Source organism: Engystomops pustulosus, chromosome 2 (assembly GCF_040894005.1).
Source record: "Engystomops pustulosus chromosome 2, aEngPut4.maternal, whole genome shotgun sequence".
Lineage (NCBI taxonomy): Eukaryota > Metazoa > Chordata > Amphibia > Anura > Leptodactylidae > Engystomops > Engystomops pustulosus.
The window spans coordinates 52,244,718-52,270,090 of record NC_092412.1 but is presented as its reverse complement, the minus strand read 5'-3'; the positions used below and the strand labels follow the sequence as shown (position 1 = coordinate 52,270,090).

The 25,373-nt window shown below is 42.5% G+C and overlaps 1 long non-coding RNA gene across 1 annotated transcript in view; it reads left to right on the top strand.

The window, feature by feature from the left end:
- The first annotated feature begins 225 nt into the window (after positions 1 to 225).
- The window catches only part of LOC140116485 (uncharacterized), a 34,746-nt gene continuing 9,598 nt past the window's right edge, over positions 226 to 25,373 (top strand). The window contains exon 1 of the long non-coding RNA XR_011852774.1: positions 226 to 313. This is a non-coding gene — a long non-coding RNA (uncharacterized lncRNA). The remainder of the gene's footprint in view (positions 314 to 25,373) is intronic.

Below are 25,373 nucleotides of genomic sequence, written 5' to 3'. Positions count from 1 at the left end.
CACAAGTGTCTTCCTTAACAAATTAATATGACCCAAATCTTACCTTTGCATGTTCTTAGGGTAGACCATTGAAGAGTGGGGGTACAATCTCTAGAATAAAGCGATCTGAACAATAAAGTGACTCTAGAAACCTTTTTCCATTGCCATTTTCTGTGGTTATCTTCAAGTGCTTTTACAATATTCTCTTACATTTCTTTCTCACTGTCCACATGCTTCTAGGTAGTATTGCCATTTTGCTACAGAATCCCGTCAAACGGAACAAAATAAAATCCAGGGGCATCTTCAAAACCCAGACCTGTCTACAGATTTTCAGGTATGACAAATTCTCTGTCAGGATCGTCTTAAAACCAGACGTGTGAAAAACATGATAAGAAGATGAAAGCAAAGAGGTTCTGTCAATAAAATCTGTCAACCCACTGAGTGATACAAAACACGGGCTGAGGTAAGAATGACATACGTTCAGATGAATTGCTGCGTCTTCTAGACCACTCCAGACTGTACAGTATACAACAGAAACTAGGATCTAATAGCAGGTTGCAGAACATCTGAGATGTATAGATTATATGGTAGTCCCAGTTATTATTACATTATTATTATCATGTTATTTATTATGTGCTGATGTGTCATTTTGTTCGGTTCTGTCCTTGCTAGTCTGAGCACTAGTTTACTCTTTTCCTAGCAGCCTTGATTGATAGGGACAGCACAGTGGCTTAGTGGTTAGCATTACAGCCTTGCAGTGCTGGGGACCTGGGTTCAAGTCACAGGGTCAACATCAGCAAAGAGTTTGTTTATTCTCTCCAGGTTTGTGTGGGTTTCCTCCGTGTTCCTCCCACACTCCAAAACATACTGGTAGGTGGTTTAGATTATGAGCCCCATTGGGGACATGCACTGATTTGGCAAGCTCTGTGCAGTGCTGCAGAATCTGTAGAGTAAAGGAATTATTTAATAATTGATTTCAACCACACCCATATGTCTGCTGAGAACTCTCTGATTTACAAACAGTCTGCTGTGATGGACAAAGTATCTCCCCACTCTCATTGCTGCAGAGAACTGTTCTAATCATCTTCTGGAGCAGCTATCTGAACTGGATAATGTTCATTGTGTCTTCTCTATTCTGGTATCTTTGCTTGATTCTCTGACTATCCATTGCCTCGTGATTTTGTACTGCGACAGTCCTTCTCTATATCATCCTGTCTTTGTCTCTGTGTTTGCACTTTAGCAAGGGAAGGGAACGTCTACTAGTTGTCTCCTACCACTTAGACCCTATTCACACCCAATTGCAGCCAGAAAATGGCTACTATTGACTTTTATGACACCCGGTCACCATGTGAGTAGGCAGTGGCCCACATTTGTGTCACAAGGGATAGACCATTTAAAAATTCAACATGCTTGATCCTTATGTCTTTTCATATAAAATTGAAGGATAGTTGTTAATTCCCCATACACCGAAAATAGCTGATCCAAAATCATCAGACCTGTGTGACTAGATCACACAGTATGTATCTGGAAACTTGATAAATAAAACTGATTTCTTTTGAGGTTGGTCTGAGGAAATCTCAAAGAAAAGGATAGTGTGGAGCTATGTTGAAGTTAAAGTTAAGGATGCTGATGGAGATGGATTATCCTAGACTTTGATACATTTGTCAATATGTAATCATGGTCTTGGGGATTGTGACAGTATTTGGAATCTGACAACAAGCTGTCACTTTCTGAGTCTGCAGTGTTATGTGAAGTGAGTGGAAGTTTGTTGTCAGATTCTGAACTTAAATGCCCACATTTATCAAAAGTAGTGCATGTCTTTATTGATCTGGCGCCCCTGCACTGTGTGCACCCACTCTTTTTTGGTGCATCTCTAGTATAGAGCGTGCGACACAATTCTGTCAATTCGTGGTAGTAAATACGGTGCATGGTCTGACCCAGCACCGGAGCGCCCCTTTATGTGCAGAAATGTGTGGCACGATGGGCATAGTGCAGCCACAGGACACTTCTTAAATACATTTGCATGTTTGCATGTTCTTTCTAGTGCAAAGTCCGAATGAAAAGTGGCGCAAAGGTTTTAATAAATGTGGACCAAAGTATCTGAAACTCCAGTGTTGTCCCCGAAGCCATTCACTTGAGCCTAAGAACGGCCATATATTTTTGATAGCTTTCAGCTAAAGACCATATCCTGGTTCCCACCATATAAATCCATTCTTATTTTGGCCAAGGAAATCTGCCATCAAAATCCATCATGATTAACCGGGGATACTTACTCAAAGATCCAGGTACCTTGACTGTGGTAATAGTCTTATATGTGTTATCCATGGCCTCCTTCCTTCTAAAATCAACTTTTGTTAATATGCTAATGAGCAAGAAGGGCTTTAGGCGGGCATTTCGAGAGTCCTGCCGTACTGCAGCTTCACCAACTGTTACACTGTGCAGGAGCACATCCCCCTTCCTCTTTGTTACAGCAGACAGAGGAAGGGGAAAATGCCAAGGGAGCAAGTGCTTCTGGACAGTAAAACAGCCTGTAGTCATACCATAGAGGGGCTCTGGTTACGCCCCGAGAGCCCTTCTGACTCATTAGCATAATTGTGAAAGTTGATTTTAGGAAGGAGGGCATGGCTAACATATATAAGAAGATTCCCACAGTCATGATTCCCATGAGTAAGTGCCCCTGGTTTAACCTGCCTCATTTTTGTAGTAAATTAGTAACTCCCAACATCTATCATAAGTGGACAATTACTTCACCACCATACACATGATACAGAATTTGCAAGCTCAACCAAGGTTTCAAGTATTATTTATTGCCACCTTACAGTGTAAAATTACAAGTAATGTACAATTTACATGAGTTGAGCCCCTGGGGGCACATGAGACTATTGTATGTGGGCCTTTCTTACGTTGCATTATTAGGGACACCTATATCTTTTTAATGCCCGAGACCACCAGGAGTTTTTTCCTGAAATCTACATGCATTAAAGAGGTCATTTGGTATGAAAAAGTTATTATTAGGCGCTAAACTGTGACTATCTGTATTTACATTCAGGCTCTCTTCTCTATGGTGCATTACAATGTGGTGATGTCAGAAGACCCCTATATCTGAAGGTAGTTCACACCCAGACCACATATTTTTGTGTTTTTTTTTCTTCTTTTAGTTTCGGCCATTTCACTGATTTATTGGACCATTTTAAAAACACAACCTCTACGTGAACCTCTAGAAGTTCAATGGACAGGGCTGAGCTTTGTTTCAGGCCATTATCTTGGAGACGTCAACAAGTTCTAATGTGTTTTCATGTGGGTGGTGAGGGATTAGTGGTACCAGTATGGACGTCTGTGTGAAGGGTGACCTTCTGCTGCTCTGGGTCATTGGATGGAATTTATGAGAGGACATTAACAAAACTTCTTTTCCTGCTGAGAAGCAGATCTCTACTTGTCTGTTGTCCAAGAAGGTGACATACTAAAAATATAAGAGGACAGCTTTAGCATAAAATTTTGACCACATAGAATTCTTAATGCATAGATATATAGAATAGACATGGGATACTCACAGCTGGGGTTGTCAGGTCAAGGCAGTCTCATTGGGTTACATCTGGAAGGCGACAAAGTGGAGAGATGTGCATGTAAGCCTGCTAGACTGGTTTGTGTAATTTCAGCAGACTATAAAAGACAACCAAACCACCACTTAAAATAATTTGACATATACAGCAAATTCTATAAGTATCTCATAAATCACTCTAATGTAAATGATCCTGAAGATAGTGTATAAGCATTTTTGCTAAATTTCTCATTTTGAGGCTTCTATGGTACAGACTGTAGGAAAAAAAGGTGGGTAATTTGATTCTGAATTTGTATTTCCCTCCAAATTTCTCTTTCGAGATAGCTATGTTGGGCTATCAAAAATAAAGGACAATCAGACTAGAGATTACAGACTACACATGGTTTGTGTGTAGTCAGTTTCTATGGTGATGTATGGTTTAAAGGACATCTACCACCAGGATGAAGGATTGTACACCAAGCACACTGACATACTGGTGTGTGCCCCCTCTGGCAGGATCTGCTCTTCTCTTAGCTTCTTATGTCCTGGTTTTTACAAAAAAAAGGCTTTTAAATTAAGTAAATGAGCCTGAGGGGCTCTGGGCTCCATAGGTGTTAATGGAGCCTGGAGCCCCACCGGCTCATTTGCATAATTTTTAAAACATTTTTTCTTAAAAACAAGGCTATAGGAAGCTTAAAGAATAGAGGATCATACCAAAGGGGGCACACACCATTATGTCAGTGTGCTTGGTTTACATTCCTTCATCCTGGTGGTAGATGTCATTTAATAATAATAATAATCTTTATTTATGTAGTGCCATCATATTCCATAGCGCTTTACAAATCATAGGGGACATATACAAATAAAATACTACATTACAGAGTACAAACATAGTCATATAGAACAACATGAGTGAGGGCCCTGCTTGCAAGAGCTTACAGTCTATGGTTTGCATATGAGCTGTAGAAACTAAATAAATCTACTATCAAAATCCATCATGATAAACCAGGGACACTTACTCATAGATCCAGGCACCGTGACTATGGTAATCTAGTCATATTTTTTATATATGGCCTCCTTCCTTCTGCAATCAACTTTTACGTTTATCCTAATGAGCCTGAAGTGCTCTGGGAGCGTTACCAAAGCAGCTGTGCGCTGTAGCTTCACTGACTGTTACAATGAGAAGAGCAGGTCTCCTCTCCCTGCACTTCCTACTGCTAGATTACACAGGCAAAGGGAGGAAGGAGAGAGCAGGAGGTTGGGTGTGGCATGTTCTGCTCATTGTTATAGCCTGTGAATCTGCAGCATGGAGGGGCTTTGGTAACTCCCCCACCAAAGCCCTTCCTTAGCATAATTTTAAAAGTTGATTTAAGAAGGAAGGAGGTTATGGATAACAGATATAAGAATATTACCACAGTCACAGTACCTGGATTTATGGGTAAAATTAAATTTGTTACAACTGTATTTTAGATTTTGAGGATAATTAATTGATTATTAAGAGTCGTGGGTTTATCATGCTTGATATTAATGGTCGATTTCCTTTAACAGTGTATTCAGAGTTTCTCTAAAAACTATGTAGTAACATAACATCAAAGTAAATCTATTTGTTGTTCCTGGAAACAGCAAACTTAATTTTTTGGTTAAAGTGGTGTGGTCAAAAGTATGAAAGTTTATCCATAGCCATCATAGATGGCGTATTCAATGGAATGTCCCGAAAAAGGCTGTGGGCGCGTCAAGTGACCAGGAGCAAGTAAGTTCTTCAGTATAAGTACAATACCAGTAAACCTATAAGTGCTTACACTGGATACACTTTGAACTTTAAACTATTTGGGTCCACCCCTTTTCATAGGCCATCCCCTTACGCTCAAATCCCCTATAATTTGTAAAAAGTCACAGAATATGATGGATTATTATAAAAATGATTATCACATTTATGTTAGATTTTCTGTTTACTGCTAAGTTTTGCAGATTTTTCTGAGAATATTTCTCATAATATTAGCAGGCAAAGGTGCTGTCCCATGTTGAGAAGGAAGATTGCTGGAGAACTGGCTGTAGATCAGGGGTCTCAAACTCAATTTACCTGGGGGCCGCTTGAGGTAGGTTCTGGGTAAGGCTGGGCCGCATCAAGTTTTCCACACAAAATGCACTTACAAAATAGCATTATTCAGATTCAAATGTCATGGCGTCTCCCAGCGCAAGGAAAGCCCCGAGCGGGGAGACGTGTTTTTTCTCTATGAACGCGTCCTGTGCACCGAGGGGTCCCAAGCTCCTACCGCACTGAGCCCAGTCAGGGACACTCCATCCCCCCCTCCTCCCCCGGTACTTGCCTCCCCGTGTCCCTCCCATCGAAGAAGATGAAGTCGCCGCTCTGACCTGCACCAAGGGCGTTCAGAGCGGCGACTTCATCTTCTTCAAGTACCGGAGGGAAGGGGATTAACCGGTTACGGGCCCTTTCCTGTTTTTTCATGTCCATTTTTCACTCCCCACCTTCAAAAATCTATAACTTTTTTATTTTTACACGTAAAGAGCTGTGTGATGGCTTGTTTTCTGCGTAACAAATTGCACTTCACAGTGACGGTATTTAATATTCCATGCCGTGTACTTGGAAGCGGGAAAAAAATTCCAAATGCAATGAAAATGGTGAAAAAACGCATTTGCGCCATTTTCTTGTGGGCTTGGATATTACGTCTTTCACCAAGCGCCCCAAATGACATGTCTACTTTATTCTTTGGGTCGGTGCGATTAAGGGGATACCAAATTTGTATAGGTTTTATAATGTTTTTTACAAAAATTAAACCCTCCTGTACAAAACTTATTTTTTTGATTTTGCCAAATTCTGGCGCTAATAATTTTTTCATACTTTAGTGTACGGAGCTGTGGGTGGTGTATTTTTTTGCGAAATTTGATAATATTTTCAATGATATCATTTTTAGGACTGTACGACCTTTTGTACTGATCACTTTTTATAGATTTTTTATATTTTTCAAAATGGCGCTATTTTCCGTTACGGGGTTAAAAGCAGTGAAAAACCGTTATCATATTTTGATCGGGCATTTTCGGACGCGTCGATACCTAATGTGTTTATGATTTTTACTGTTTATTTATATTTATGTCAGTTCTAGGGAATGGGAGGTGATTTGAAATTTTAGGTTTTTTTATTATAATTTTTTTTTTTTAAACTTTTTTGTATTTTTATTTATACTATTTTTCAGACTCCCTAGGGTACTTTAACCCTAGGTTGTCTGATCGATCCTATCATATACTGCCATACTGCAGTATGGCAGTATATGGGGATTCTCCTCCTCATTCATTACAATGTGCTATCAGCACATTGTAATGAAGGGGTTAAAACGAAATAGCCTCGGGTCTTCCGAAGACCCGAGACTATGGAGACGGATTGCCGCCCCCCGATGACGTCACGGGGAGCGGCGATCCCAGGTAAGATGGCGGCGCCCATATCTTTTTGAGGCTGCTGGCAGCTTTGCCGGCAGCTATCGCTGTGCAAACACCCGCGATCGGTGCTAGCACCGATCGCGGGTGTTACCGGTAAGCCTTTGCTGCAATATGCAGCAAAGACTTACCGGCTATGGAGAGGGCTCAGCCCGTGAGCCCTCTCCATGCAGCGTGACCCGACCGCCGCCGTGAATACACGGCGGGCGGTGCTTTTCCAGGTGGGGGCCGCAAAATATTGTCCCGCGGGCCACAGTTGGCCCGCGGGCCGCGAGTTTGAGACCCCTGCTGTAGATGGAAGTAAATCAGGGATCCAGCCCGGATCTTATTTTCCCAGGTGTCGTGGATGTTTCTTCAGGAAGGGCGTTATTGTACACCACAAAATTTCCCATAACAGGAAAACTGCTGGTTATATTGTTAAATGTCGGCTGTGACGTGTCCTGGCTTTGATATCCCTGTGTTGTGTTGTTGGGGTGGACAGCCTCATGCTGATTGGAAAATGCACAAATATACGGAAGCAGAGGCAGCTGGAATTACTCGGATTCTGCTAAGATATTTTGTGACCGACGGAAACGGCTCCTTTTCAAAAGTTTACATTTTTGATAGTGTAAGTGTCATCACAGACCTTATAGAGTGCGGACAGATGGACAGTTGTGTCTGTATCTATTTCCTTCCAATGCTTTGGGAGAATCCGGCGACTGCGGTGCTGCTGACTGGGAAAAAACTAATAAAACGGCAACATGCAGCAAGTGCTAAATGTCCAGGGCAGGTGGCAGGGACTTTACAATCCAGGCTGTTACAATGATCCTAGTAAAGTTTGTAGACTACTTTAAAATTTCTTTGTAAAAACAAGAGGTAGCCAGAGGTTTACAGAAATGTCTCCAAATAGTGTTTAATTGTTCAGTGGGAGCTGTGCAATATATTTAATAGGGATCGTTCGTTACCATGTGTCATCATAAGGGGATCTTTAGGTCCTCTTAGGCACCAGGGCCAGTTATAGCACAACAGGTGGCTGATGCATCACTGTGCCGGCAAAGTCAGGCACTACTCTGTAGTTTCTCTACTTTAAGTATTTGTGTATGTCTCAGACTAAAGCTCCATGCACACGAATGTCTGGGGGACTCATGTAGGGCCACAAGCTTGCGGCCGTACACACGTCCCCCATAGACTGCTATTGCACCCGGGCTCGGTGCGGTGAGAACAAGTGCTCACTGTTCCGAGCCATAGCCGCAAAAAGATAAACCCTTCTCTATCTTTGACCATATAGCGGGCCGTGTGGCTACTATTTTCTATGGTGAGAGATGTTGCTGCCCCCCTCCTCCTCTCCCGCAGCCGACGTATGCCCGCCCAGCACATACATTCACGTGCATGAGGCCTAAGGATTGGGATACATATGGGATACATATATGATGGCCGGTTATTGTTGTAGTGGATGTCCAAGAACACCTCATCACAGGAGATCACAGAAACAAGGTTTCAGCATCCTGATGAAAAATCTCTAGCCTACAGCCACAAAATATGACACTCATATTCAAAATGTCTTTACCATAATTTATAAAAACATTTATGGCCAACATAAGAGCAGGATACACGCAGTGTTGGACTGAGTGGCTTAGGGCATACCATTAAAATTTACACTCACCGGCCACTTTATTAGGTACACCATGCTAGTAACGGGTTGGATCCCCTTTTGCCTTCAGAACTGCCTCAATTCTTCGTGGCATAGATTCAACAAGGTGCTGGAAGCATTCCTCAGAGATTTTGGTCCATATTGACATGATGGCATCACACAGTTGCCGCAGATTTGTCGGCTGCACATCCATGATGCGAATCTCCCGTTCCACCACATCCCAAAGATGCTCTATTGGATTGAGATCTGGTGACTGTGGAGGCCATTTGAGTACAGTGAACTCATTGTCATGTTCAAGAAACCAGTCTGAGATGATTCCAGCTTTATGACATGGCGCATTGTCCTGCTGAAAGTAGCCATCAGATGTTGGGTACATTGTGGTCATAAAGGGATGGACATGGTCAGCAACAATACTCAGGTAGGCTGTGGCGTTGCAACGATGCTCAATTGGTACCAAGGGGCCCAAAGAGTGCCAAGAAAATATTCCCCACACCATGACACCACCACCACCAGCCTAAACCGTTGATACAAGGCAGGATGGATCCATGCTTTCATGTTGTTGACGCCAAATTCTGACCCTACCATCCGAATGTCGCAGCAGAAATCGAGACTCATCAGACCAGGCAACGTTTTTCCAATCTTCTACTGTCCAATTTCGATGAGCTTGTGCAAATTGTAGCCTCAGTTTCCTGTTCTTAGCTGAAAGGAGTGGCACCCGGTGTGGTCTTCTGCTGCTGTAGCCCATCTGCCTCAAAGATCCACGTACTGTGCGTTCAGAGATGCTCTTCTGCCTACCTTGGTTGTAACGGGTGGCGATTTGAGTCACTGTTGTCTTTCTATCAGCTTGAACCAGTCTGCCCATTCTCCTCTGACCTCTGGCATCAACAAGGCATTTCCGCCCACAGAACTGCCGCTCACTGGATGTTTTTTCTTTTTCGGACGATTCTCTGTAAACCCTAGAGATGGTTGTGCGTGAAAATCCCAGTAGATCAGCAGTTTCTGAAATACTCAGACCAGCCCTTCTGGCACCAACAACCATGCCACCTTCAAAGGCACTCAAATCACCTTTTTTCCCCATACTGATGCTCGGTTTGAACTGCTGGAGATTGTCTTGACCATGTCTACATGCCTAAATGCACTGAGTTGCCGCCATGTGATTGGCTGATTAGAAATTAAGTGTTAACGAGCAGTTGGACAGGCGTACCTAATAAAGTGGCCGGTGAGTGTATTTTGTTTGGCTAAATGTAAATATTACCTGACCCTAATTTCTTTAAAGGGAACCAGTCACTGCTGTTTCAAAAAAAATTCATCTAAGACAGGTTCCCATAGAGTCCTTTAGTCCTAAGGGCTCTCCTTATTCAACTAACACCAGCATTGCTTAGAAAAGCAGAAAATCAAGTTTTATTCTCTACCTGGTAACTAGGGAGAACCCAATAAGTCGAGGTGGGCGAATCACCTCGGCTCAAGTCCTCCTCTCTGCATGTCAGCCAGCGCGCGCCTCTATCTTTCCTACGTCACATGGACCCCTGGTTGAGTTCCCGCGCATGCGGCCGCTCTCAGTTGTCATGTGCAGTAATCATCACAGCGGAGGATTAACTATATGTAGCCTGGGCCCCCCTCACCACCCATTGATAAACAATATGTAGCCTAGAACCCCTTCACACCCCATGGCTTAACTATATGTAACCTGGGCCCCCCTCAGCCCCCATGGATTAACTATATGTTGCCTGGGCCCCCCTCACCCACATTGATTAGCTATATGTAGCCTGGGCCCCCCTCACCCCCATTGATTAGCTATATGTAGGCTGTGCCCCCCTCAACCCCATTGATTAGCTATATGTTACCTGTGCCCCCCTCATCCCCATTGATTAGCTATATGTAGCATGGGCACCCCTCACCCCCATTGATTAACTATATGGACCCCGTCACCCCCCATGGCTTAATTTTAGGTAGCCTTGCCCCCCTTCAGCCCCATTGGTTAACAATAGGTAGCCTGGATCCCCCTCACGCCCCATGGACTAAATGAGGTCAGTAAAAAAAATTAACAGTAATACTCCCTATACTGGGGAATGAAATGTGCCTGCGATAGGCCCCAGCACATGCCGGGTGTTGGCACTGGCCCTGTTGTGCTCGATGCTGCTAGATAATTGCCGGTGGGGGTTATGGGCCTATATGAATAAGGCAGGACTGGTCAATGGACCATTGGTTTACTTGTCTATGATGTGACTACAATCGTAAAATGGGTGAATTGTTAAATAAACTACCGGCTTATTATATGGATTCTTAGGCGGCTGGATTAGTTGTTATATGCTTCCTATCTATTAGTTGCATCATTTGTGAATGGAGTCTGGGTCTATACCAGCTTGCGGCCCACCAGCATTACTATTTTTGCCTCTATTGAGTGCTATTAAAACTAGAAATGACCATTCACATTGTCAGCTGAGAAGTTAACATTTTGGATGATGAATCAGACATGCCACACTATGCTTATCTCAGTCCACAGGAAACATACAACTCATATGATTCACTAGTTTCCAGAGCAGAGATGCCCCCAGGTAGCTGACTAACTCCTATAGGTATTATACTGCCTACAGATAAAGATCTGCAAACAACAATCCAATGTCTACGGCCAGACAGACTGTTACATGGGAAACCTACTAAGAGGATTCTACTATGAGAAGTAGAACTGTTGGTAGATCCCTCCTCCCTGCCTCTACCAGAATCTGTAATGTAATAATCATGGAACCTAAACAAACTTGTTAAAAAACTTTATTATAGTAATATGTAAATTAATTGCAGAGGCTACTGGGGTGTGGAGAAGTCTTAGCTCCCAGTGTCCAGCCAGACTAGTACACGCCCCAGTGGCCTCTGCAGTTAATTTACATGTTACTAAAATAATGTTTTTAACAGGTTGGGTTAGGTTCCAGGAGTATTAAATTACAGATTAGGGTATAGGCATGAGGAATCTACCATCAGGTCTACGTCTAATAGTACCATGGAATAGGTGAAAATGATAATGATGCATTGTAAAACCCTACGGGGCACATTTACTTACCGGGTCCAGTCACGGTCCCACGGCGCATTGTCCGACGCTGATTCTGGTCTGCCGGGATTCACTAAGGTCCGTGCGCCCGATATTCACCAGGTGTCACTGCTGCACCGAGGTCCGCCGGAGTTCACCTTCTTGTTCCCGGTGCATGTAAGTGCTGATCTTGTGACCCAAATTCTTTTTTATATTCCGCAGTTTTTCCGAATCCGTCGGGTTGTCCGACGGCCACGCCCCCGATTTCTGTCGTGTGAAAGCCGGCCCCAAAATCCCGGGGCAATTCGGCGCAAATTGGAAATCGTAGGGAAACCTGACAAAAGTGCGTGTTTCGGACCCTTAGTAAATGAGCCCCTATGTGTGCATTTCCGGTGATAACTCACAGATTTTGCACAGATTTTTACAGTGGTTGATATTTGATGTATAGAAAGATTCATGGGTCTGGAATGTGGAGCTTTCTCCTCTTTGAGTCATCGGGCCAGTGCTAAAGCTGACAAGAGCATAGCATTGCCCATCACCGCCATGTGCAGCAGAAAATCTCACGCTCATAACTTAGGCTCCACAATCCTCATGTCCATAGTGAATGGCACTAAGGGCAAGACCTGAGAGATGTGTGAATGTTTGTTGATGTGTGTCATGAAAGAGCTATTTGTTACCATCCTGCCATGTCATTTGTGAAATATTGCTGCCTGGTGGTGTCTGGGTGGTGGTGGACATCTGGACTGTAGGCAGTGGTCAGATTCCTTCTCACTTCCACCTTAGCTGAGTCTTTTGTTGATGGATTTCTTTGACTGAGGCCACCTTAGATACCATAAATATAGACAAAACTAAACCTACTTGACTAAAAAGTGTTAACAGACAGAAATGACATAATTTGCTCAAAGATATGAGTCAGTGTTGAGTGCCCTCTGCTGTTCCAATATTGCACATATCTAATGTCTGAAGAATACGTGTATCTAGTACAGGAGTGGCTGAGCATACAAGCTGGGACATGGTTAAGTGACTTTTCCATTAGGACATTGCCACTGCTGTATAATATCCCATAAGATAACATCAATGACTAATTGTAACCAAGCACTATGGAGAGACTTGAGAAAACTTTTTGATTTGCTTATATAAATTTGCACGTAAATGTTCATATTTTAGGATTGTTTAACAGATTTCAGCAAATAATCTTGTTTCCACTGCTCTAGAAGGTGCATAATCTTCGTTATAGAGAATAGGTAACAGTGATACCTGTCACAGCCAGAGTCTATTTCCTGATGGGAATGGGGGTAAGTGTCCCTTCTGCACATTTTGAGAAGAAAGCATAACGTTCACATTGTAGGTAGGTAGCCAATTTGACTCAAGAGCTCAATGTTGCATTTATCTTTTTGATAGAAGTGTTTGTGTACCCTGCCCAAAAAGGGGTTTATCAGTTAAAAGTAATCTAGTTTAATAGACAATCCAGGAAACTAGTAAACTAGTTACTCACCACTACCCAATCCAGCGCTGCTCCCAATCCAAGCTTCTATTAACAACAGGAAAGTGAGAATTTCCTAATTTTATCAGACAACCCCATTAATAGGGTTAACATGCATTGGAGCATTATGATAAGGAATGGCATGTTTTAAAGCAAACCTGTCATCAGGAATGTCATTTTTAACTGGTGACAGGTTCCAACAGCCTATGCCATGCTGATCTTAAAAATACAATGGGGCACATTTACTAAGGGTCCGCGGACCGTGATTCTGTCGGGTTTCCCGACTATTTCTGATTTGCACAGAATTGCCCCGGGTTTTTGGCGCACGTGAACGGATTGTGGCGCATTGGCGCCGGCTTTCATGTGACACAAATCGGGGGCGTGGCCGTTGGACAACCCGACTGATTCGGACAAACCGCGGAATTCAAAATTCAAATTGTGTCGCAAGATCAGCACTCACATGCACCGGGAAGAAGAAGGTGAACTCCGGGGGACCTGAGCGGGGAAGCGGCACATGCAGGAAATTGGATGCACGATCTTAGTGAATCGCTGCAGCTCCGAATCCTCGTTGGACAATCCGGATCGGGGATCGCGACGGGACCGGTAAGTAAATGTGCCGCTGTGTGTCTGTTTTTCACTGCTCATGCATCTTCCCTCCCATGTTTGCTCAATGCATTTGATAGGAAGGGAAAGGGGTGGAGGGAGGTGGATTGGTGTAAAAGAGAGGAGGCTGAGACACAGGTGCACAGGCTGCTGCAGCTGAAAGACCCCCCCCCCTTCCAACTAACCACACGCTGCTGGCAGGGAGCCAAGTCATGTGAAGTAAAGTTTTATAAGGTAGTGGCAGGATTCTGGATGCTGACAAAGGCATTTTTACAACCAACACAGCATAGGCTACGATATTCTTGGCAACAGGTTCACTTTAACTGAAATAGCTATAAAAAAGAAAATTTGATGCATTGGCAGCAATTTCGAAACAAGTAAATTTTTCAGGATGATGCCCGTCCATGCCAGCAATAGCTATAACCTGTGCCAATTCAATGTGCAGGATAGGGGGAACATCATGACAATGTGCCAGCTATCCTTTCACTCTTACATGTCCTTCTGATATTGTGCTGATCGTACACCACATCAATCAAAGGAATCATAAGAACAATAGTTGAAGTATAAAGGATTAAAGGGTAATAGTGATCTATACACAACAACAATAATAATAAAGTTGAAGAATCTACAGTTACAGATCTAATCGGTCGGTTCATAAGTTCTCGAAAGCGGTGGATACATCAAGTATAGCCAGCGAGCGCCCCTGCCTATTTGCACAGGTACTATAACGGTTTATAAGTAACTGGTCTGTCTTGTTCAGACAACACCCTTTATGTGCAGTTGCTAAGATTAATGATTTCTGCTGTCTTATGGCTCACAAGCAGAAATACGAGTTGTGACTTGCTCTACCAGTATATCATCATAGAACGGCTAGAGCCGAGCCTGTCTTGTAATTTCTTCTAGATTATTATAGTATAACTGAGTTTACACTATAAAGCTCTGCTCACAAATCAACCCCTCACCTCGATAAATTATAAGGATGTCTAAATATTTATTTTACATTCACAGATTGAGAATAATGCCAGTGTTTCCTATCATGAAGCCCTGAAGTCTCTGATCGCTGGCTACGCTCAGCTTATATTACCAATTACTAACCGAATACATGATACCTGCCACGAAACTCGATCAGGTTGAGCAACTTTGTGCTGTTTGTCCACATGCATTTGTCTTTGTCAACTGTAAGATTCTCTAAAAAGTCAACACGGCCTCTTTGTATGCAAATATAAAGTAGGTAGATCCTTCTCGGGATTCCCTGCTTGTTATTGTTGAGTACAGCAGGACTACATTATTCTCACTTTTCAGTATCACCCAATATCTCAGGTAACAGACCTACAAGGGTGTTGATGGACAGGGGAACACAGTGTATTGTCACCAGATTAATGGCAAGTTTTTAGAATTTAGCATCTCCTTTTGGGAATTTGATGGGTGAGTTGGGATGATGACCTTAACATTTTTTAAATAGATAGTGAGTGTAGATACCAAAACTGGGGGTCTAAGGTAGAGACGTAAATTGTGGGATTGCAGAGGTTGTGCCCCCACTTGGGCCTTGAAAGTTTATGCCGTTTGTTCTTAATTATGTTCTATGGGAACACATCTAGAACTGACATGTTGACTTCAGTTTAGTAGTTCAACGTTCTGTCCGATAAATACCACATACAAAACAAGTTAGTCGGAGCAAACTTTCTCGTGTATAACCGTCCTTAGCTTCTTCATATAAAGAGACCAGTACTATTACATCATAGTTGGGGGAACCTAGAAAAGATTTTGCATTGGGGGTACAACAGCTTCAAGTTATGGGTTTGCCTTAACCTGAGTGATCCCAGCCTGGACAAGATCAATACAAGCCAATGCGAAGTCAATGGGTGAGGATCAACTGCTGCTACCATGTGTTTGCATTAATGTACATGAGTCCATGTGCTGTGCTGTCTTGCATTTTATATTTTGCATAAAGCTGGACATCAAATACTATATATTAAGCACATATGATGTACCATGTATCATGTGTGATACTGCCAGTGTTTCCATTGCTCCATGCAGCCCTGTCTGGTTAGTAACAAAATGGCGGCTGCTATTCTACAACGTATAGACATGGTTCCATCAGAAGGCGGTAGCCATTTTATCACTCAACAGATGTGGTACCGAACTTGGGAAGGCACCATGTAAGTACAATATGCATGTTTCTCCTAGATATACTGGTTTGCCATTAATCCCATATCATGTTATTAGGCTTCCCGAAAGTCATGCTTGATGGTAAAGGGGCTTCCTTTTCAGGGTAACAGAAGAGGCAATTTATTCCTTATCCCATCCTGGAAAAACGATTTGGATATTTCCCTGTTTCTCCTAAAGTATTTTTTTTTGTTTTTTTGCAGGACAGGGGGTCACTATAACAGTCCATCCCTACTAAACCTCACTTTCTTTTCACAGTCTTCTAAACTCTATGACCTGGCTGTGGATAGACACTAAGATATTGTAAGCCTCTAAATGTTTGTCTTCACAAAATGGAAAGTAGTTTTAGGATGAATGAGCCCAGATTCAATGGAAATAGCTGAGTGAAGCTCCCTATTTTATCCTTAATTTACTGCTTATTCATAAAAGTCCATTTTTGTGTTTAACTTCACCCAAATTCCTTAGGGCTGGGACTGCTGAATTACTGTTTGCCCTTTGTGGTCTCCCTATAAAATGTGCTGGCCTAAGAGCTCTCTTATCTCCCTGGATATGCGGGACATTGATGCATGAATCCATTAAATCCCAGGAGCCTTGTGTTTGTTTTGATGGGTCTGGGGTCAGGGCAAAGACCTTCTGTGACACCTTTCCATCAAGTTACCATAGCGGCTACATCCCTCCCCCCATAAACATTCCTGCAGGGAATGTCTGCAAGATTTCAAGGTAATGCATGGTTCCCTGTCCCTTTAGCTAATAACCCTGGATCTGGTTTCTTTTATTGTCTCCACTCCCTCCTGGGAGAGTTTTTTTGTGTTTGCAGGGACAGGTACCAGTTGTGACGCCATACAACCTACCTCCCCCACCTGAGTTAACAAAATAAAGGATATCCTTTAGCAAAACATTTCCAGTATCCATGGCAATGTGACTCCACATTCTTGAGCCATGACCACTTTCAGAATGATTAACTCCTGGTGACCTTGGGAATGTCTGAGCCATTAATTGTCTTATATCAGTCCGTTCTTTATCATTGGCTTAAGGCTTTTCTCTCATTAGTTTAATTGGGTTAAAGATTTCGTTTTCAAAAGATTATAATTCATGCCTAGTAATTGGTAGAAAAGTTTAGCATAGGTAGGAGATACCTCTGGGTTATTTAAAGAGCAGAGTAGGCCAAACTTGTAGATTTTTGTGTCATCAGTAGATTATAATGTAGAATTTATAATTTATAGGATCCTTTGTTCTCAGAGAAGTGATGGCCCCTTCTTATGAATAATAATAATTCTTTATTTATATAGCGCACACACATTACGCAGTGCTTCACAAAGCATGACAAACTGGTTCCTGTCCCCATCGGGCTTACAAACTAAACAACCTACCAGTATGTTTTGGAGTGTGGGAGGAAACCGGAGGACCCGGAGGACTCCCACGCAAACACGGAGAGAAGATACAAACTCTTCGCATGTCTGTCCAGGCTGAAAATGTATGTGTATGCAGGAGTGAGAAGCAATAAAAGATGTATGACCATGACAGGCATGGCACTGTCAGCAGATGTCATTAAATGTAGTTGGGTCTGCCAATGTCCTGCAAATAAATATCTTAAACAATGGCTAAAAACCTTTAACTGGCCTTTTATTAATATCAACTAAACTCAAAGAATTTGTATTATTATTGGGTTGACCAACCATCTCATGTACATGGTGACCTCCTCAGTCTCCCTTGATCGCAAATGGTAGAGTGAATGTAGCCCTGGCGCACAACCCATGGATGTCTCTTAAAGGTAGCCATACATGCTCAATATATTTGTGTATCAGATGAAGCCACCAAAGTCAGTGGGACCGGTTGTCCCTCTACTATGTACAGAGTCCTCCTTATTCTCCTCTGATGGCAGAGGTCAGAGAGTAGAACAGTGGTTCTCAACCTGTGGGTCGGGACCCCAGCGGGGGTCGAACGACCAAAACCGGGGGTCGCCTAAAGCCATCGGAGCCGAAATTTTACAGTGTTTTTACTGCGAGTTGCATGGTTTGGGGTCACCACAGCATGAGGAACTGTATTGCGGGGTCACAGCATTAGAGAGGTTGAGAACCACTGGAGTAGAAGGATCAGGCAGGTGGATTTTAGCTACTTGATATAGATGTTGGCTTGTTAGCTATACCAGCTATTACATCTATGTAGTAAACTCAGGACAATAAAAGGGGTTTCCGAGTCCTACATTAATAAAGATCGATAGCACAGGGCATTTTTAGGGTGAACACTCACAACCTGTACCCCACCAAACAGATAATTTACACTATGGACAGAACTGGAAGCAAACAACTGCATTTGTAGTGAAGTTGTTATGGATATGATTTGACTTTCTAGTGAAGTTTTTCAAGACAGAGCTGAACATCCTGGCTCAAGTGCAGCTCATTGGAGTGAATGGATATCCGCTAGAGATAAGCTGCCCGCTTCTAGCCTAGTCTCTGGTCTAGCAGCACCACAGCTACACTCAGCACAACTCTTTTAATGACCCATCCTAGGTTTAATAATTTGGGTCCTGGGAAAACCCCTCTAAATACTAGTGACATTCCTAATAAAAGGATGTTATCCACTTTGGACGATCCCTTTATTATAAGCAGGGTCATCCAATAATAGGGTAATTAAAGGTTGTCCTGTTGCTGAGGACCTTACTGATCATCTGTAAACTCTGGGTTGCATAGGGGCAAGAATGTGGTTCCCTTACACACAGGAAATTAAGCAATTTCAACATAAAAACGTTGATAAACATACACGAATGTGGTAAAAATGTGACGACTATTACGGTTTCACGCACTAATGCTCAGGGACACCTAATATAGAAAGGCCATATCTCACCTGCATCATAGCGCGCTGTTCCCACTAACTGTACACATAGGGGCTGTAACAAGGCTGATATACTGGTTGCGAAGTGGAAAAAACATAAAGACAACAAAAAGGATTTTTAAGGATAGAATTGCATAAAACTCACAATACATGGTACATGTAGGTGCACAAGTAGATACAATGCCTGGTCATGACTGTTTAGGCCGCCAGCCAATGTGCTCCAGGTACACTCCTGCCTAGATACTCTATATCAGGGGTCTCAAACTCAATTTACCTGGGGGCCGCTGGAGGTAGATTCTGGGTAAGGCTGGGCCGCATCAAGTTTTCCACACAAAATGCACTTACAAAATAGCATTATTCAGATTCAAATGTCATGGCGTCTCCCAGCGCAAGGAAAGCCCCGAGCGGGGAGACATGTTTTTTCTCTATGAACGCGTCCTGTGCACCGAGGGGTCCCAAGCTCCTACCGCACTGAGCCCAGTCAGGGACACTCCATCCCCCCCTCCTCCCCCGGTACTTGCCTCCCCGTGTCCCTCCCATCGAAGAAGATGAAGTCGCCGCTCTGACCTGCACCAAGGGCGTTCAGAGCGGCGACTTCATCTTCTTCAAGTACCGGAGGGAAGGGGATTAACCGGTTACGGGCCCTTTCCTGTTTTTTCATGTCCATTTTTCACTCCCCACCTTCAAAAATCTATAACTTTTTTATTTTTACACGTAAAGAGCTGTGTGACGGCTTGTTTTCTGCGTAACAAATTGCACTTCACAGTGATGGTATTTAATATTCCATGCCATGTACTTGGAAGCGGGAAAAAAATTCCAAACGCAATGAAAATGGTGAAAAAACGCATTTGCGCCATTTTCTTGTGGGCTTGGATATTACGTCTTTCACCAAGCGCCCCAAATGACATGTCTACTTTATTCTTTGGGTCGGTGCGATTAAGGGGATACCAAATTTGTATAGGTTTTATAGTGTTTTTTACAAAAATTAAACCCTCCTGTACAAAACTTATTTTTTTGATTTTGCCAAATTCTGGCGCTAATAATTTTTTCATACTTTAGTGTACGGAGCTGTGGGTGGTGTATTTTTTTGCGAAATTTGATAATATTTTCAATGATATCATTTTTAGGACTGTACGACCTTTTGTACTGATCACTTTTTATAGATTTTTTATATTTTTCAAAATGGCGCTATTTTCCGTTACGGGGTTAAAAGCAGTGAAAAACCGTTATCATATTTTGATCGGGCATTTTCGGACGCGTCGATACCTAATGTGTTTATGATTTTTACTGTTTATTTATATTTATGTCAGTTCTAGGGAAAGGGGGGTGATTTGAAATTTTAGGTTTTTTTATTATAATTTTTTTTTTTTAAACTTTTTTGTATTTTTATTTATACTATTTTTCAGACTCCCTAGGGTACTTTAACCCTAGGTTGTCTGATCGATCCTATCATATACTGCCATACTGCAGTATGGCAGTATATGGGGATTTTCCTCCTCATTCATTACAATGTGCTATCAGCACATTGTAATGAAGGGGTTAAAACGAAATAGCCTCGGGTCTTCCGAAGACCCGAGGCTATGGAGACGGATCGCCGCCCCCCGATGATGTCACGGGGAGCGGCGATCCCAGGTAAGATGGCGGCGCCCATGCGCCGCTATCTTTTTGAGGCTGCTGGCAGCTTTGCCGGCAGCTATCGCTGTGCAAACACCCGCGATCGGTGCTAGCACCGATCGCGGGTGTTACCGGTAAGCCTTTGCTGCAATATGCAGCAAAGACTTACCGGCTATGGAGAGGGCTCAGCCCGTGAGCCCTCTCCATGCAGCGTGACCCGACCGCCGCCGTGAATACACGGCGGGCGGTGCTTTTCCAGGTGGGGGCCGCAAAATATTGTCCCGCGGGCCACAGTTGGCCCACGGGCCGCGAGTTTGAGACCCCTGCTCTATATGCATCTTCACATGAGGATGTTCTTACATAGAGGTTTCATCAACATGAACACAGCAAACCTTAGTTGGGTCTCTTCAGTACAGTGTAAGGAAAGGAGGCACTTTTCAGGTATTTGCATATTTCCCAGAATCCCCTGGTGGAACATCAAAGACTTTAATTCTCCACATGCCTATAAGGCGGCCTTAATTGGCAAACTCTCCATAAGAAGAACTCCTGCATCCTGACCCTATGTTACATAGTGACATATATTAGTCAATAATAGTTTAAAAACACCTGAGGTCCATCAAGTCAAGCCTATAATTCTACAGAGACGAAGGATCCAGACAAAGGACAACCCCCCCCCCCCTAACCTCCCAGGATGGATGTAAATGCATCGGATATATTCTCTCAATTACTGGTAACCTTTTATCTCTTAATAACGTATTTTTCAGTATTAAAGGTGTGCCTTATAGTCCAGTGTGCCTTATATATTAACCTTCCTTAACCATACTTACAGACAACAGCTGCCTTGAACTGTGCACAGGTCTGCCACCTGCTGGTCATTCATCCTTATAATCAGGTGCGCCTTATAATCCGGTGCACCTTATATATGAACCTAGACGTTTTAGCAGGCATTTATTGATGGTGTGCCTTATAGTCTGTAAAATACAGTAGCTGCTTTCCTGCATTGACAGTGGGGAAAGTGGAGTAAGGTTCATGAACACGAACACGAAATTAGGATGCATGCTGGCCATTTTTTCAGCAACTAGCACAGCTCCCGATTTACTTGTAAGGGCGCATGCACATGTTTGCGGATTCCTCAGCCCCAAGATAGAGTAGGTCCAATTGCTGCCTGATTTGGTGGCTGGGGCAGTCTTATTCTATTGTCCTCAGTACGTGACCAGACCACGCATGGCATAATAGAGGGGATGCAAACAACAGTCTTGTTGACACTATTTGTGTCAACTTCTTGTGTGCAGGGAGCCCATTTGGACAGTTTTCTGGGAGATTATCAGCCTGAGAGGCATCTATATCCCTATACTGATATATTGCAGCAAACTATTAGGATGTAAGAAAGCATTGGCGTACTCTTCTACTTAAGGTCAGAGAAATTTCTTTACACAATTACAGGAAATTCTTAGCTATGAGAAGTCTTACAAGTACCTGTGACTTCAAGAGGTATTGGCTGAGCAACCGTCCAAGAAACAAAGCCATGCATGAACATTTAGTGCAGCCATGTCTGCATATGTTTCCTAGTTACATACAGTAGTCAATAGTAGTAGTTAGAGGGAACCTGTCAGTAGAAATCGACCTAATATTAACTACTACCACATTTTATCATTTTTATCTAAATAACTGAATATATATCTACTGTAAATATCTTTTGAAATTTGTCAGCAGGGAGGTGAAGTAAACTAGATAACTTTGTTGGTGGCTAATATCCTGGGTAAGTAAGGGTTTAGGCATGACAGAATTAAACATTCTCAATCTTTCCTTGAAATTATTGCCAATTTGAATTTTGTTTTTTTTGGTTTCCACATGGAATTATAGATTTATCCAACAGTAAGCAGTTAGTGGTCAAATTTGCAAGGTTGTATGGAGTATCCACTGTTTCCAGCACTACACATGCCTCAAATAAAGGGGTTGTCCGGAGTTTATAAAACATGAACTTCATTCCAAAAACACCTTCTGTCCTGACCATGGATAGTGCTTGTAATTGCAACTAAGCTCAATTCATCTCTATACTGCTGAGCTGTAAATCCAGTACAAAACCATGGTCAGCTGTGACACTGTTTTTGGAAGAAACCAGCCATGTTTTTAAATCTCCGGACACCCCCTTTAAATCATAATGACAAATTCTTGAATGGTTGATGGAATCGGTCTTATTTCCAAAAGTAGCAGTAGACAAAAACATAAACTTGGCAGGTCATGCACTTCTGTTATGTTACTGTTGGCTCTGTCATCAAAGCTGATATTAATACATGTGGATATTCTGTACCGATTGGAAATTGCAGCTATTTTTTCAATTTTATCAACAACAAAAAATCCCAAATTATATGTTCAAATATCCAAGTGGACTAACTTCCCTCGGAAATGTGAAGGTCTAACTATTTATCTTTGATGTAGCGCCCATAGTAATGTTTAACCCTGCTTCCTGTCATGACGGCTCGGGCTGCCAGCCAATGCGTTGCAGTTTTACATGCCAAGTACCAGTAAACCAAGGTTTCCATCCAATATGGCGGTGATAACATATACAGGAAACTTTTGGACAGCGTATTATTTATGATTGGTTACTAGTTGTACAATCTGACCCCTTGCTACATTACCAAATCTATGTTAGAAGCCTGAACCAATTGCTGATGACTTGCTGATGGTCTACGATGAAGTCGTTAAGTCCCAGGTTTGTATACCGGCTGATCCAGCAGTCATTCCTTGTGATCCAAAGATTATATGACTCAATCCAGTAATTACTTGCAGTGATATAAATAACATGTCCTGTGATTCAAACATTTTATCGGAAAATCCAGAGGTTTGGTGATTGTATTTCACGAGTCATTGATCCGTGCTGATCGAGTGGTTTAGCAATCATAGGTTGTGATCCAGCGATAATTATAGACAGTTTGGGGATTTAGTGGTTATACAATGTGATCTAATGATTTTTCTGATAATCCAGAGCTTTAGATCATAGATCTAATAACAGCATGTAATGTCAGTCAGCTTCCTCTAAAGCCAGAAGGATCTTATCATGTATTAAAAATGTGGTATGGATTCCGTGTTTTGATAACATATCAATCCATTCATTAGGTCCAAAAGCACAGGTAGTCGGGTAGGGAGAGCTCTAGGAGAGTTTACAACTAACTTTGACAAGTGAAAGGCAGCACTATGGTGTGTGAGATGGGGGAGTGTAGGGAAGCTGGCAGCCCACCTAGATCTCAGAGTCGCACTACCTATCCATTTAATTTTGGAGGCAGTGTGGGTCTGATGTCATATAACACTAATCTTAGGCTAAAATTTGGAAAAAGCGAGACAGAAACTGCTGTTTTTCATTTCGAATATCATGGCAGTCAACAATGCTTTTTGCATGATCAATTCATTTATGGGGGGGGGGGGGGGCATAAAATACCTTATTGTCAGCAGCACTTACCTCAGCAAGGGTATGTGCTTCCAACAAGTGAATACTAGTGTTCCGATTCTAACAATGTTTGCCAAATACACTAAGTAGTAAAAGGTTTTGTAAAAAAAAATGTATTCTGTCCTTAGGATAGACCACCAGTATGTAATTGTCACCGGCACAAAAACCAGTGCACGCGGCTGTAGTGGTCATGCACTGTAACTACAGGATTGTTTTCCCGTGACTTCAGTGTTCAACCTCATTCTGTAATGTCAATCGTTCACTCTTGGAACAGGGATTGTTGGCCATGAGATCTTTTGGCAGACAGTTTCCTGACCTAGGTTACAGACGGAACGATATGGGATGTTTGACATTGTTTCATGGTAGTAACTAATATTAAAAGCAGATAATATAGACATATCATTTCATCTCAGAGAGAGAATTTCTTCAGGCACTTGAAGAACTACTTGTACGTCACTCTCACTGTGGTAAGAGAAAGAATTTTTCTCTTGAATGATTGCAACATTTCAGTGTTGTTGATGCAGAAAATGTCTATATGGGTCCCTATGTCTAAGAACATACTTATTATGTGAGAACCTCCATTGGGTGGGTCTGGGAGTGGAATTTGTTGCTAAATACAATTGATAAAGTCATGATCTGAACAGGATTATTCAAGACTAGCAATCAAAGACCTATACTTAGACTAGGTCATGAAGATGACAAATAAATTCAGGTGCACAAGTCCGTTTATTAAGGCTGGCCAGTTGGCTTCCATTGGCTTCTCTTGCATGTTCACGTTGTGGTGAGCATGTCCTGTCTTACCACGCTGTGACCAAGCCAAGTGGCTAAATTTGGAAGGTTCCTATTGAGGTACAAGAGATAAGGATGAGTCAACCCTCCCACCTCAAAAGGGCTTTAAACTTCCCCTTGTTTGTGGTCCATTCTAAGCACACGGTTGTATAACCTAGTCTAACTCTGGTCCTACAAAATATGAAATTGGTCAATTATGCAGATAATTTGTTAGGATTGGACCAATTTTAATCAATCTGTAACATGGGTCGGTGATTTACATTTGCGATTATTGGTGTGATTGTACAGAAATAGGATAATCTGTAGAACTTAGAAAAACTTTTAGCGTATAACCCCTTTACATTTTTAACGCTTTGTTTCATTGCAGCCAATTGGTAGGATCAAAGATCTTTTTTTGGCTCATTAATGTGCACTCTGTACCCATCTTGACCGATTTAAATGTAGATATTTTTGCTATTAAACAAGAAAAACTGAAATATCCCATGGTCATAACTTTTCAGACCCTTTGCTCAGAAGCCTTTGGAGCTAGTACAGCCATGAGTCTTCTTGGTGATGATGCAACAAGTTTTTCAGACCTGGATTTGGGGCTCCTCTGCCTCTTCCTTGCAGATACTCTACAGTTCCCTCAGGTTGGATGGGGAACGTTATTGGAAGCCATTTTCAACTCTTTCTAGAAATGGTCAATTGGGTTTAGGCCCAGGCTCTGGCTGGGCCAGTCGGGAATGGTCACAGAGATGTTCTTAAGTCTCTGCTTTGTTATGTTAGCGTTGTGCTTAGGGTCATTGTGTCTTGTTGGAAGGTGAACCTTCAGCCCAGTCTGAG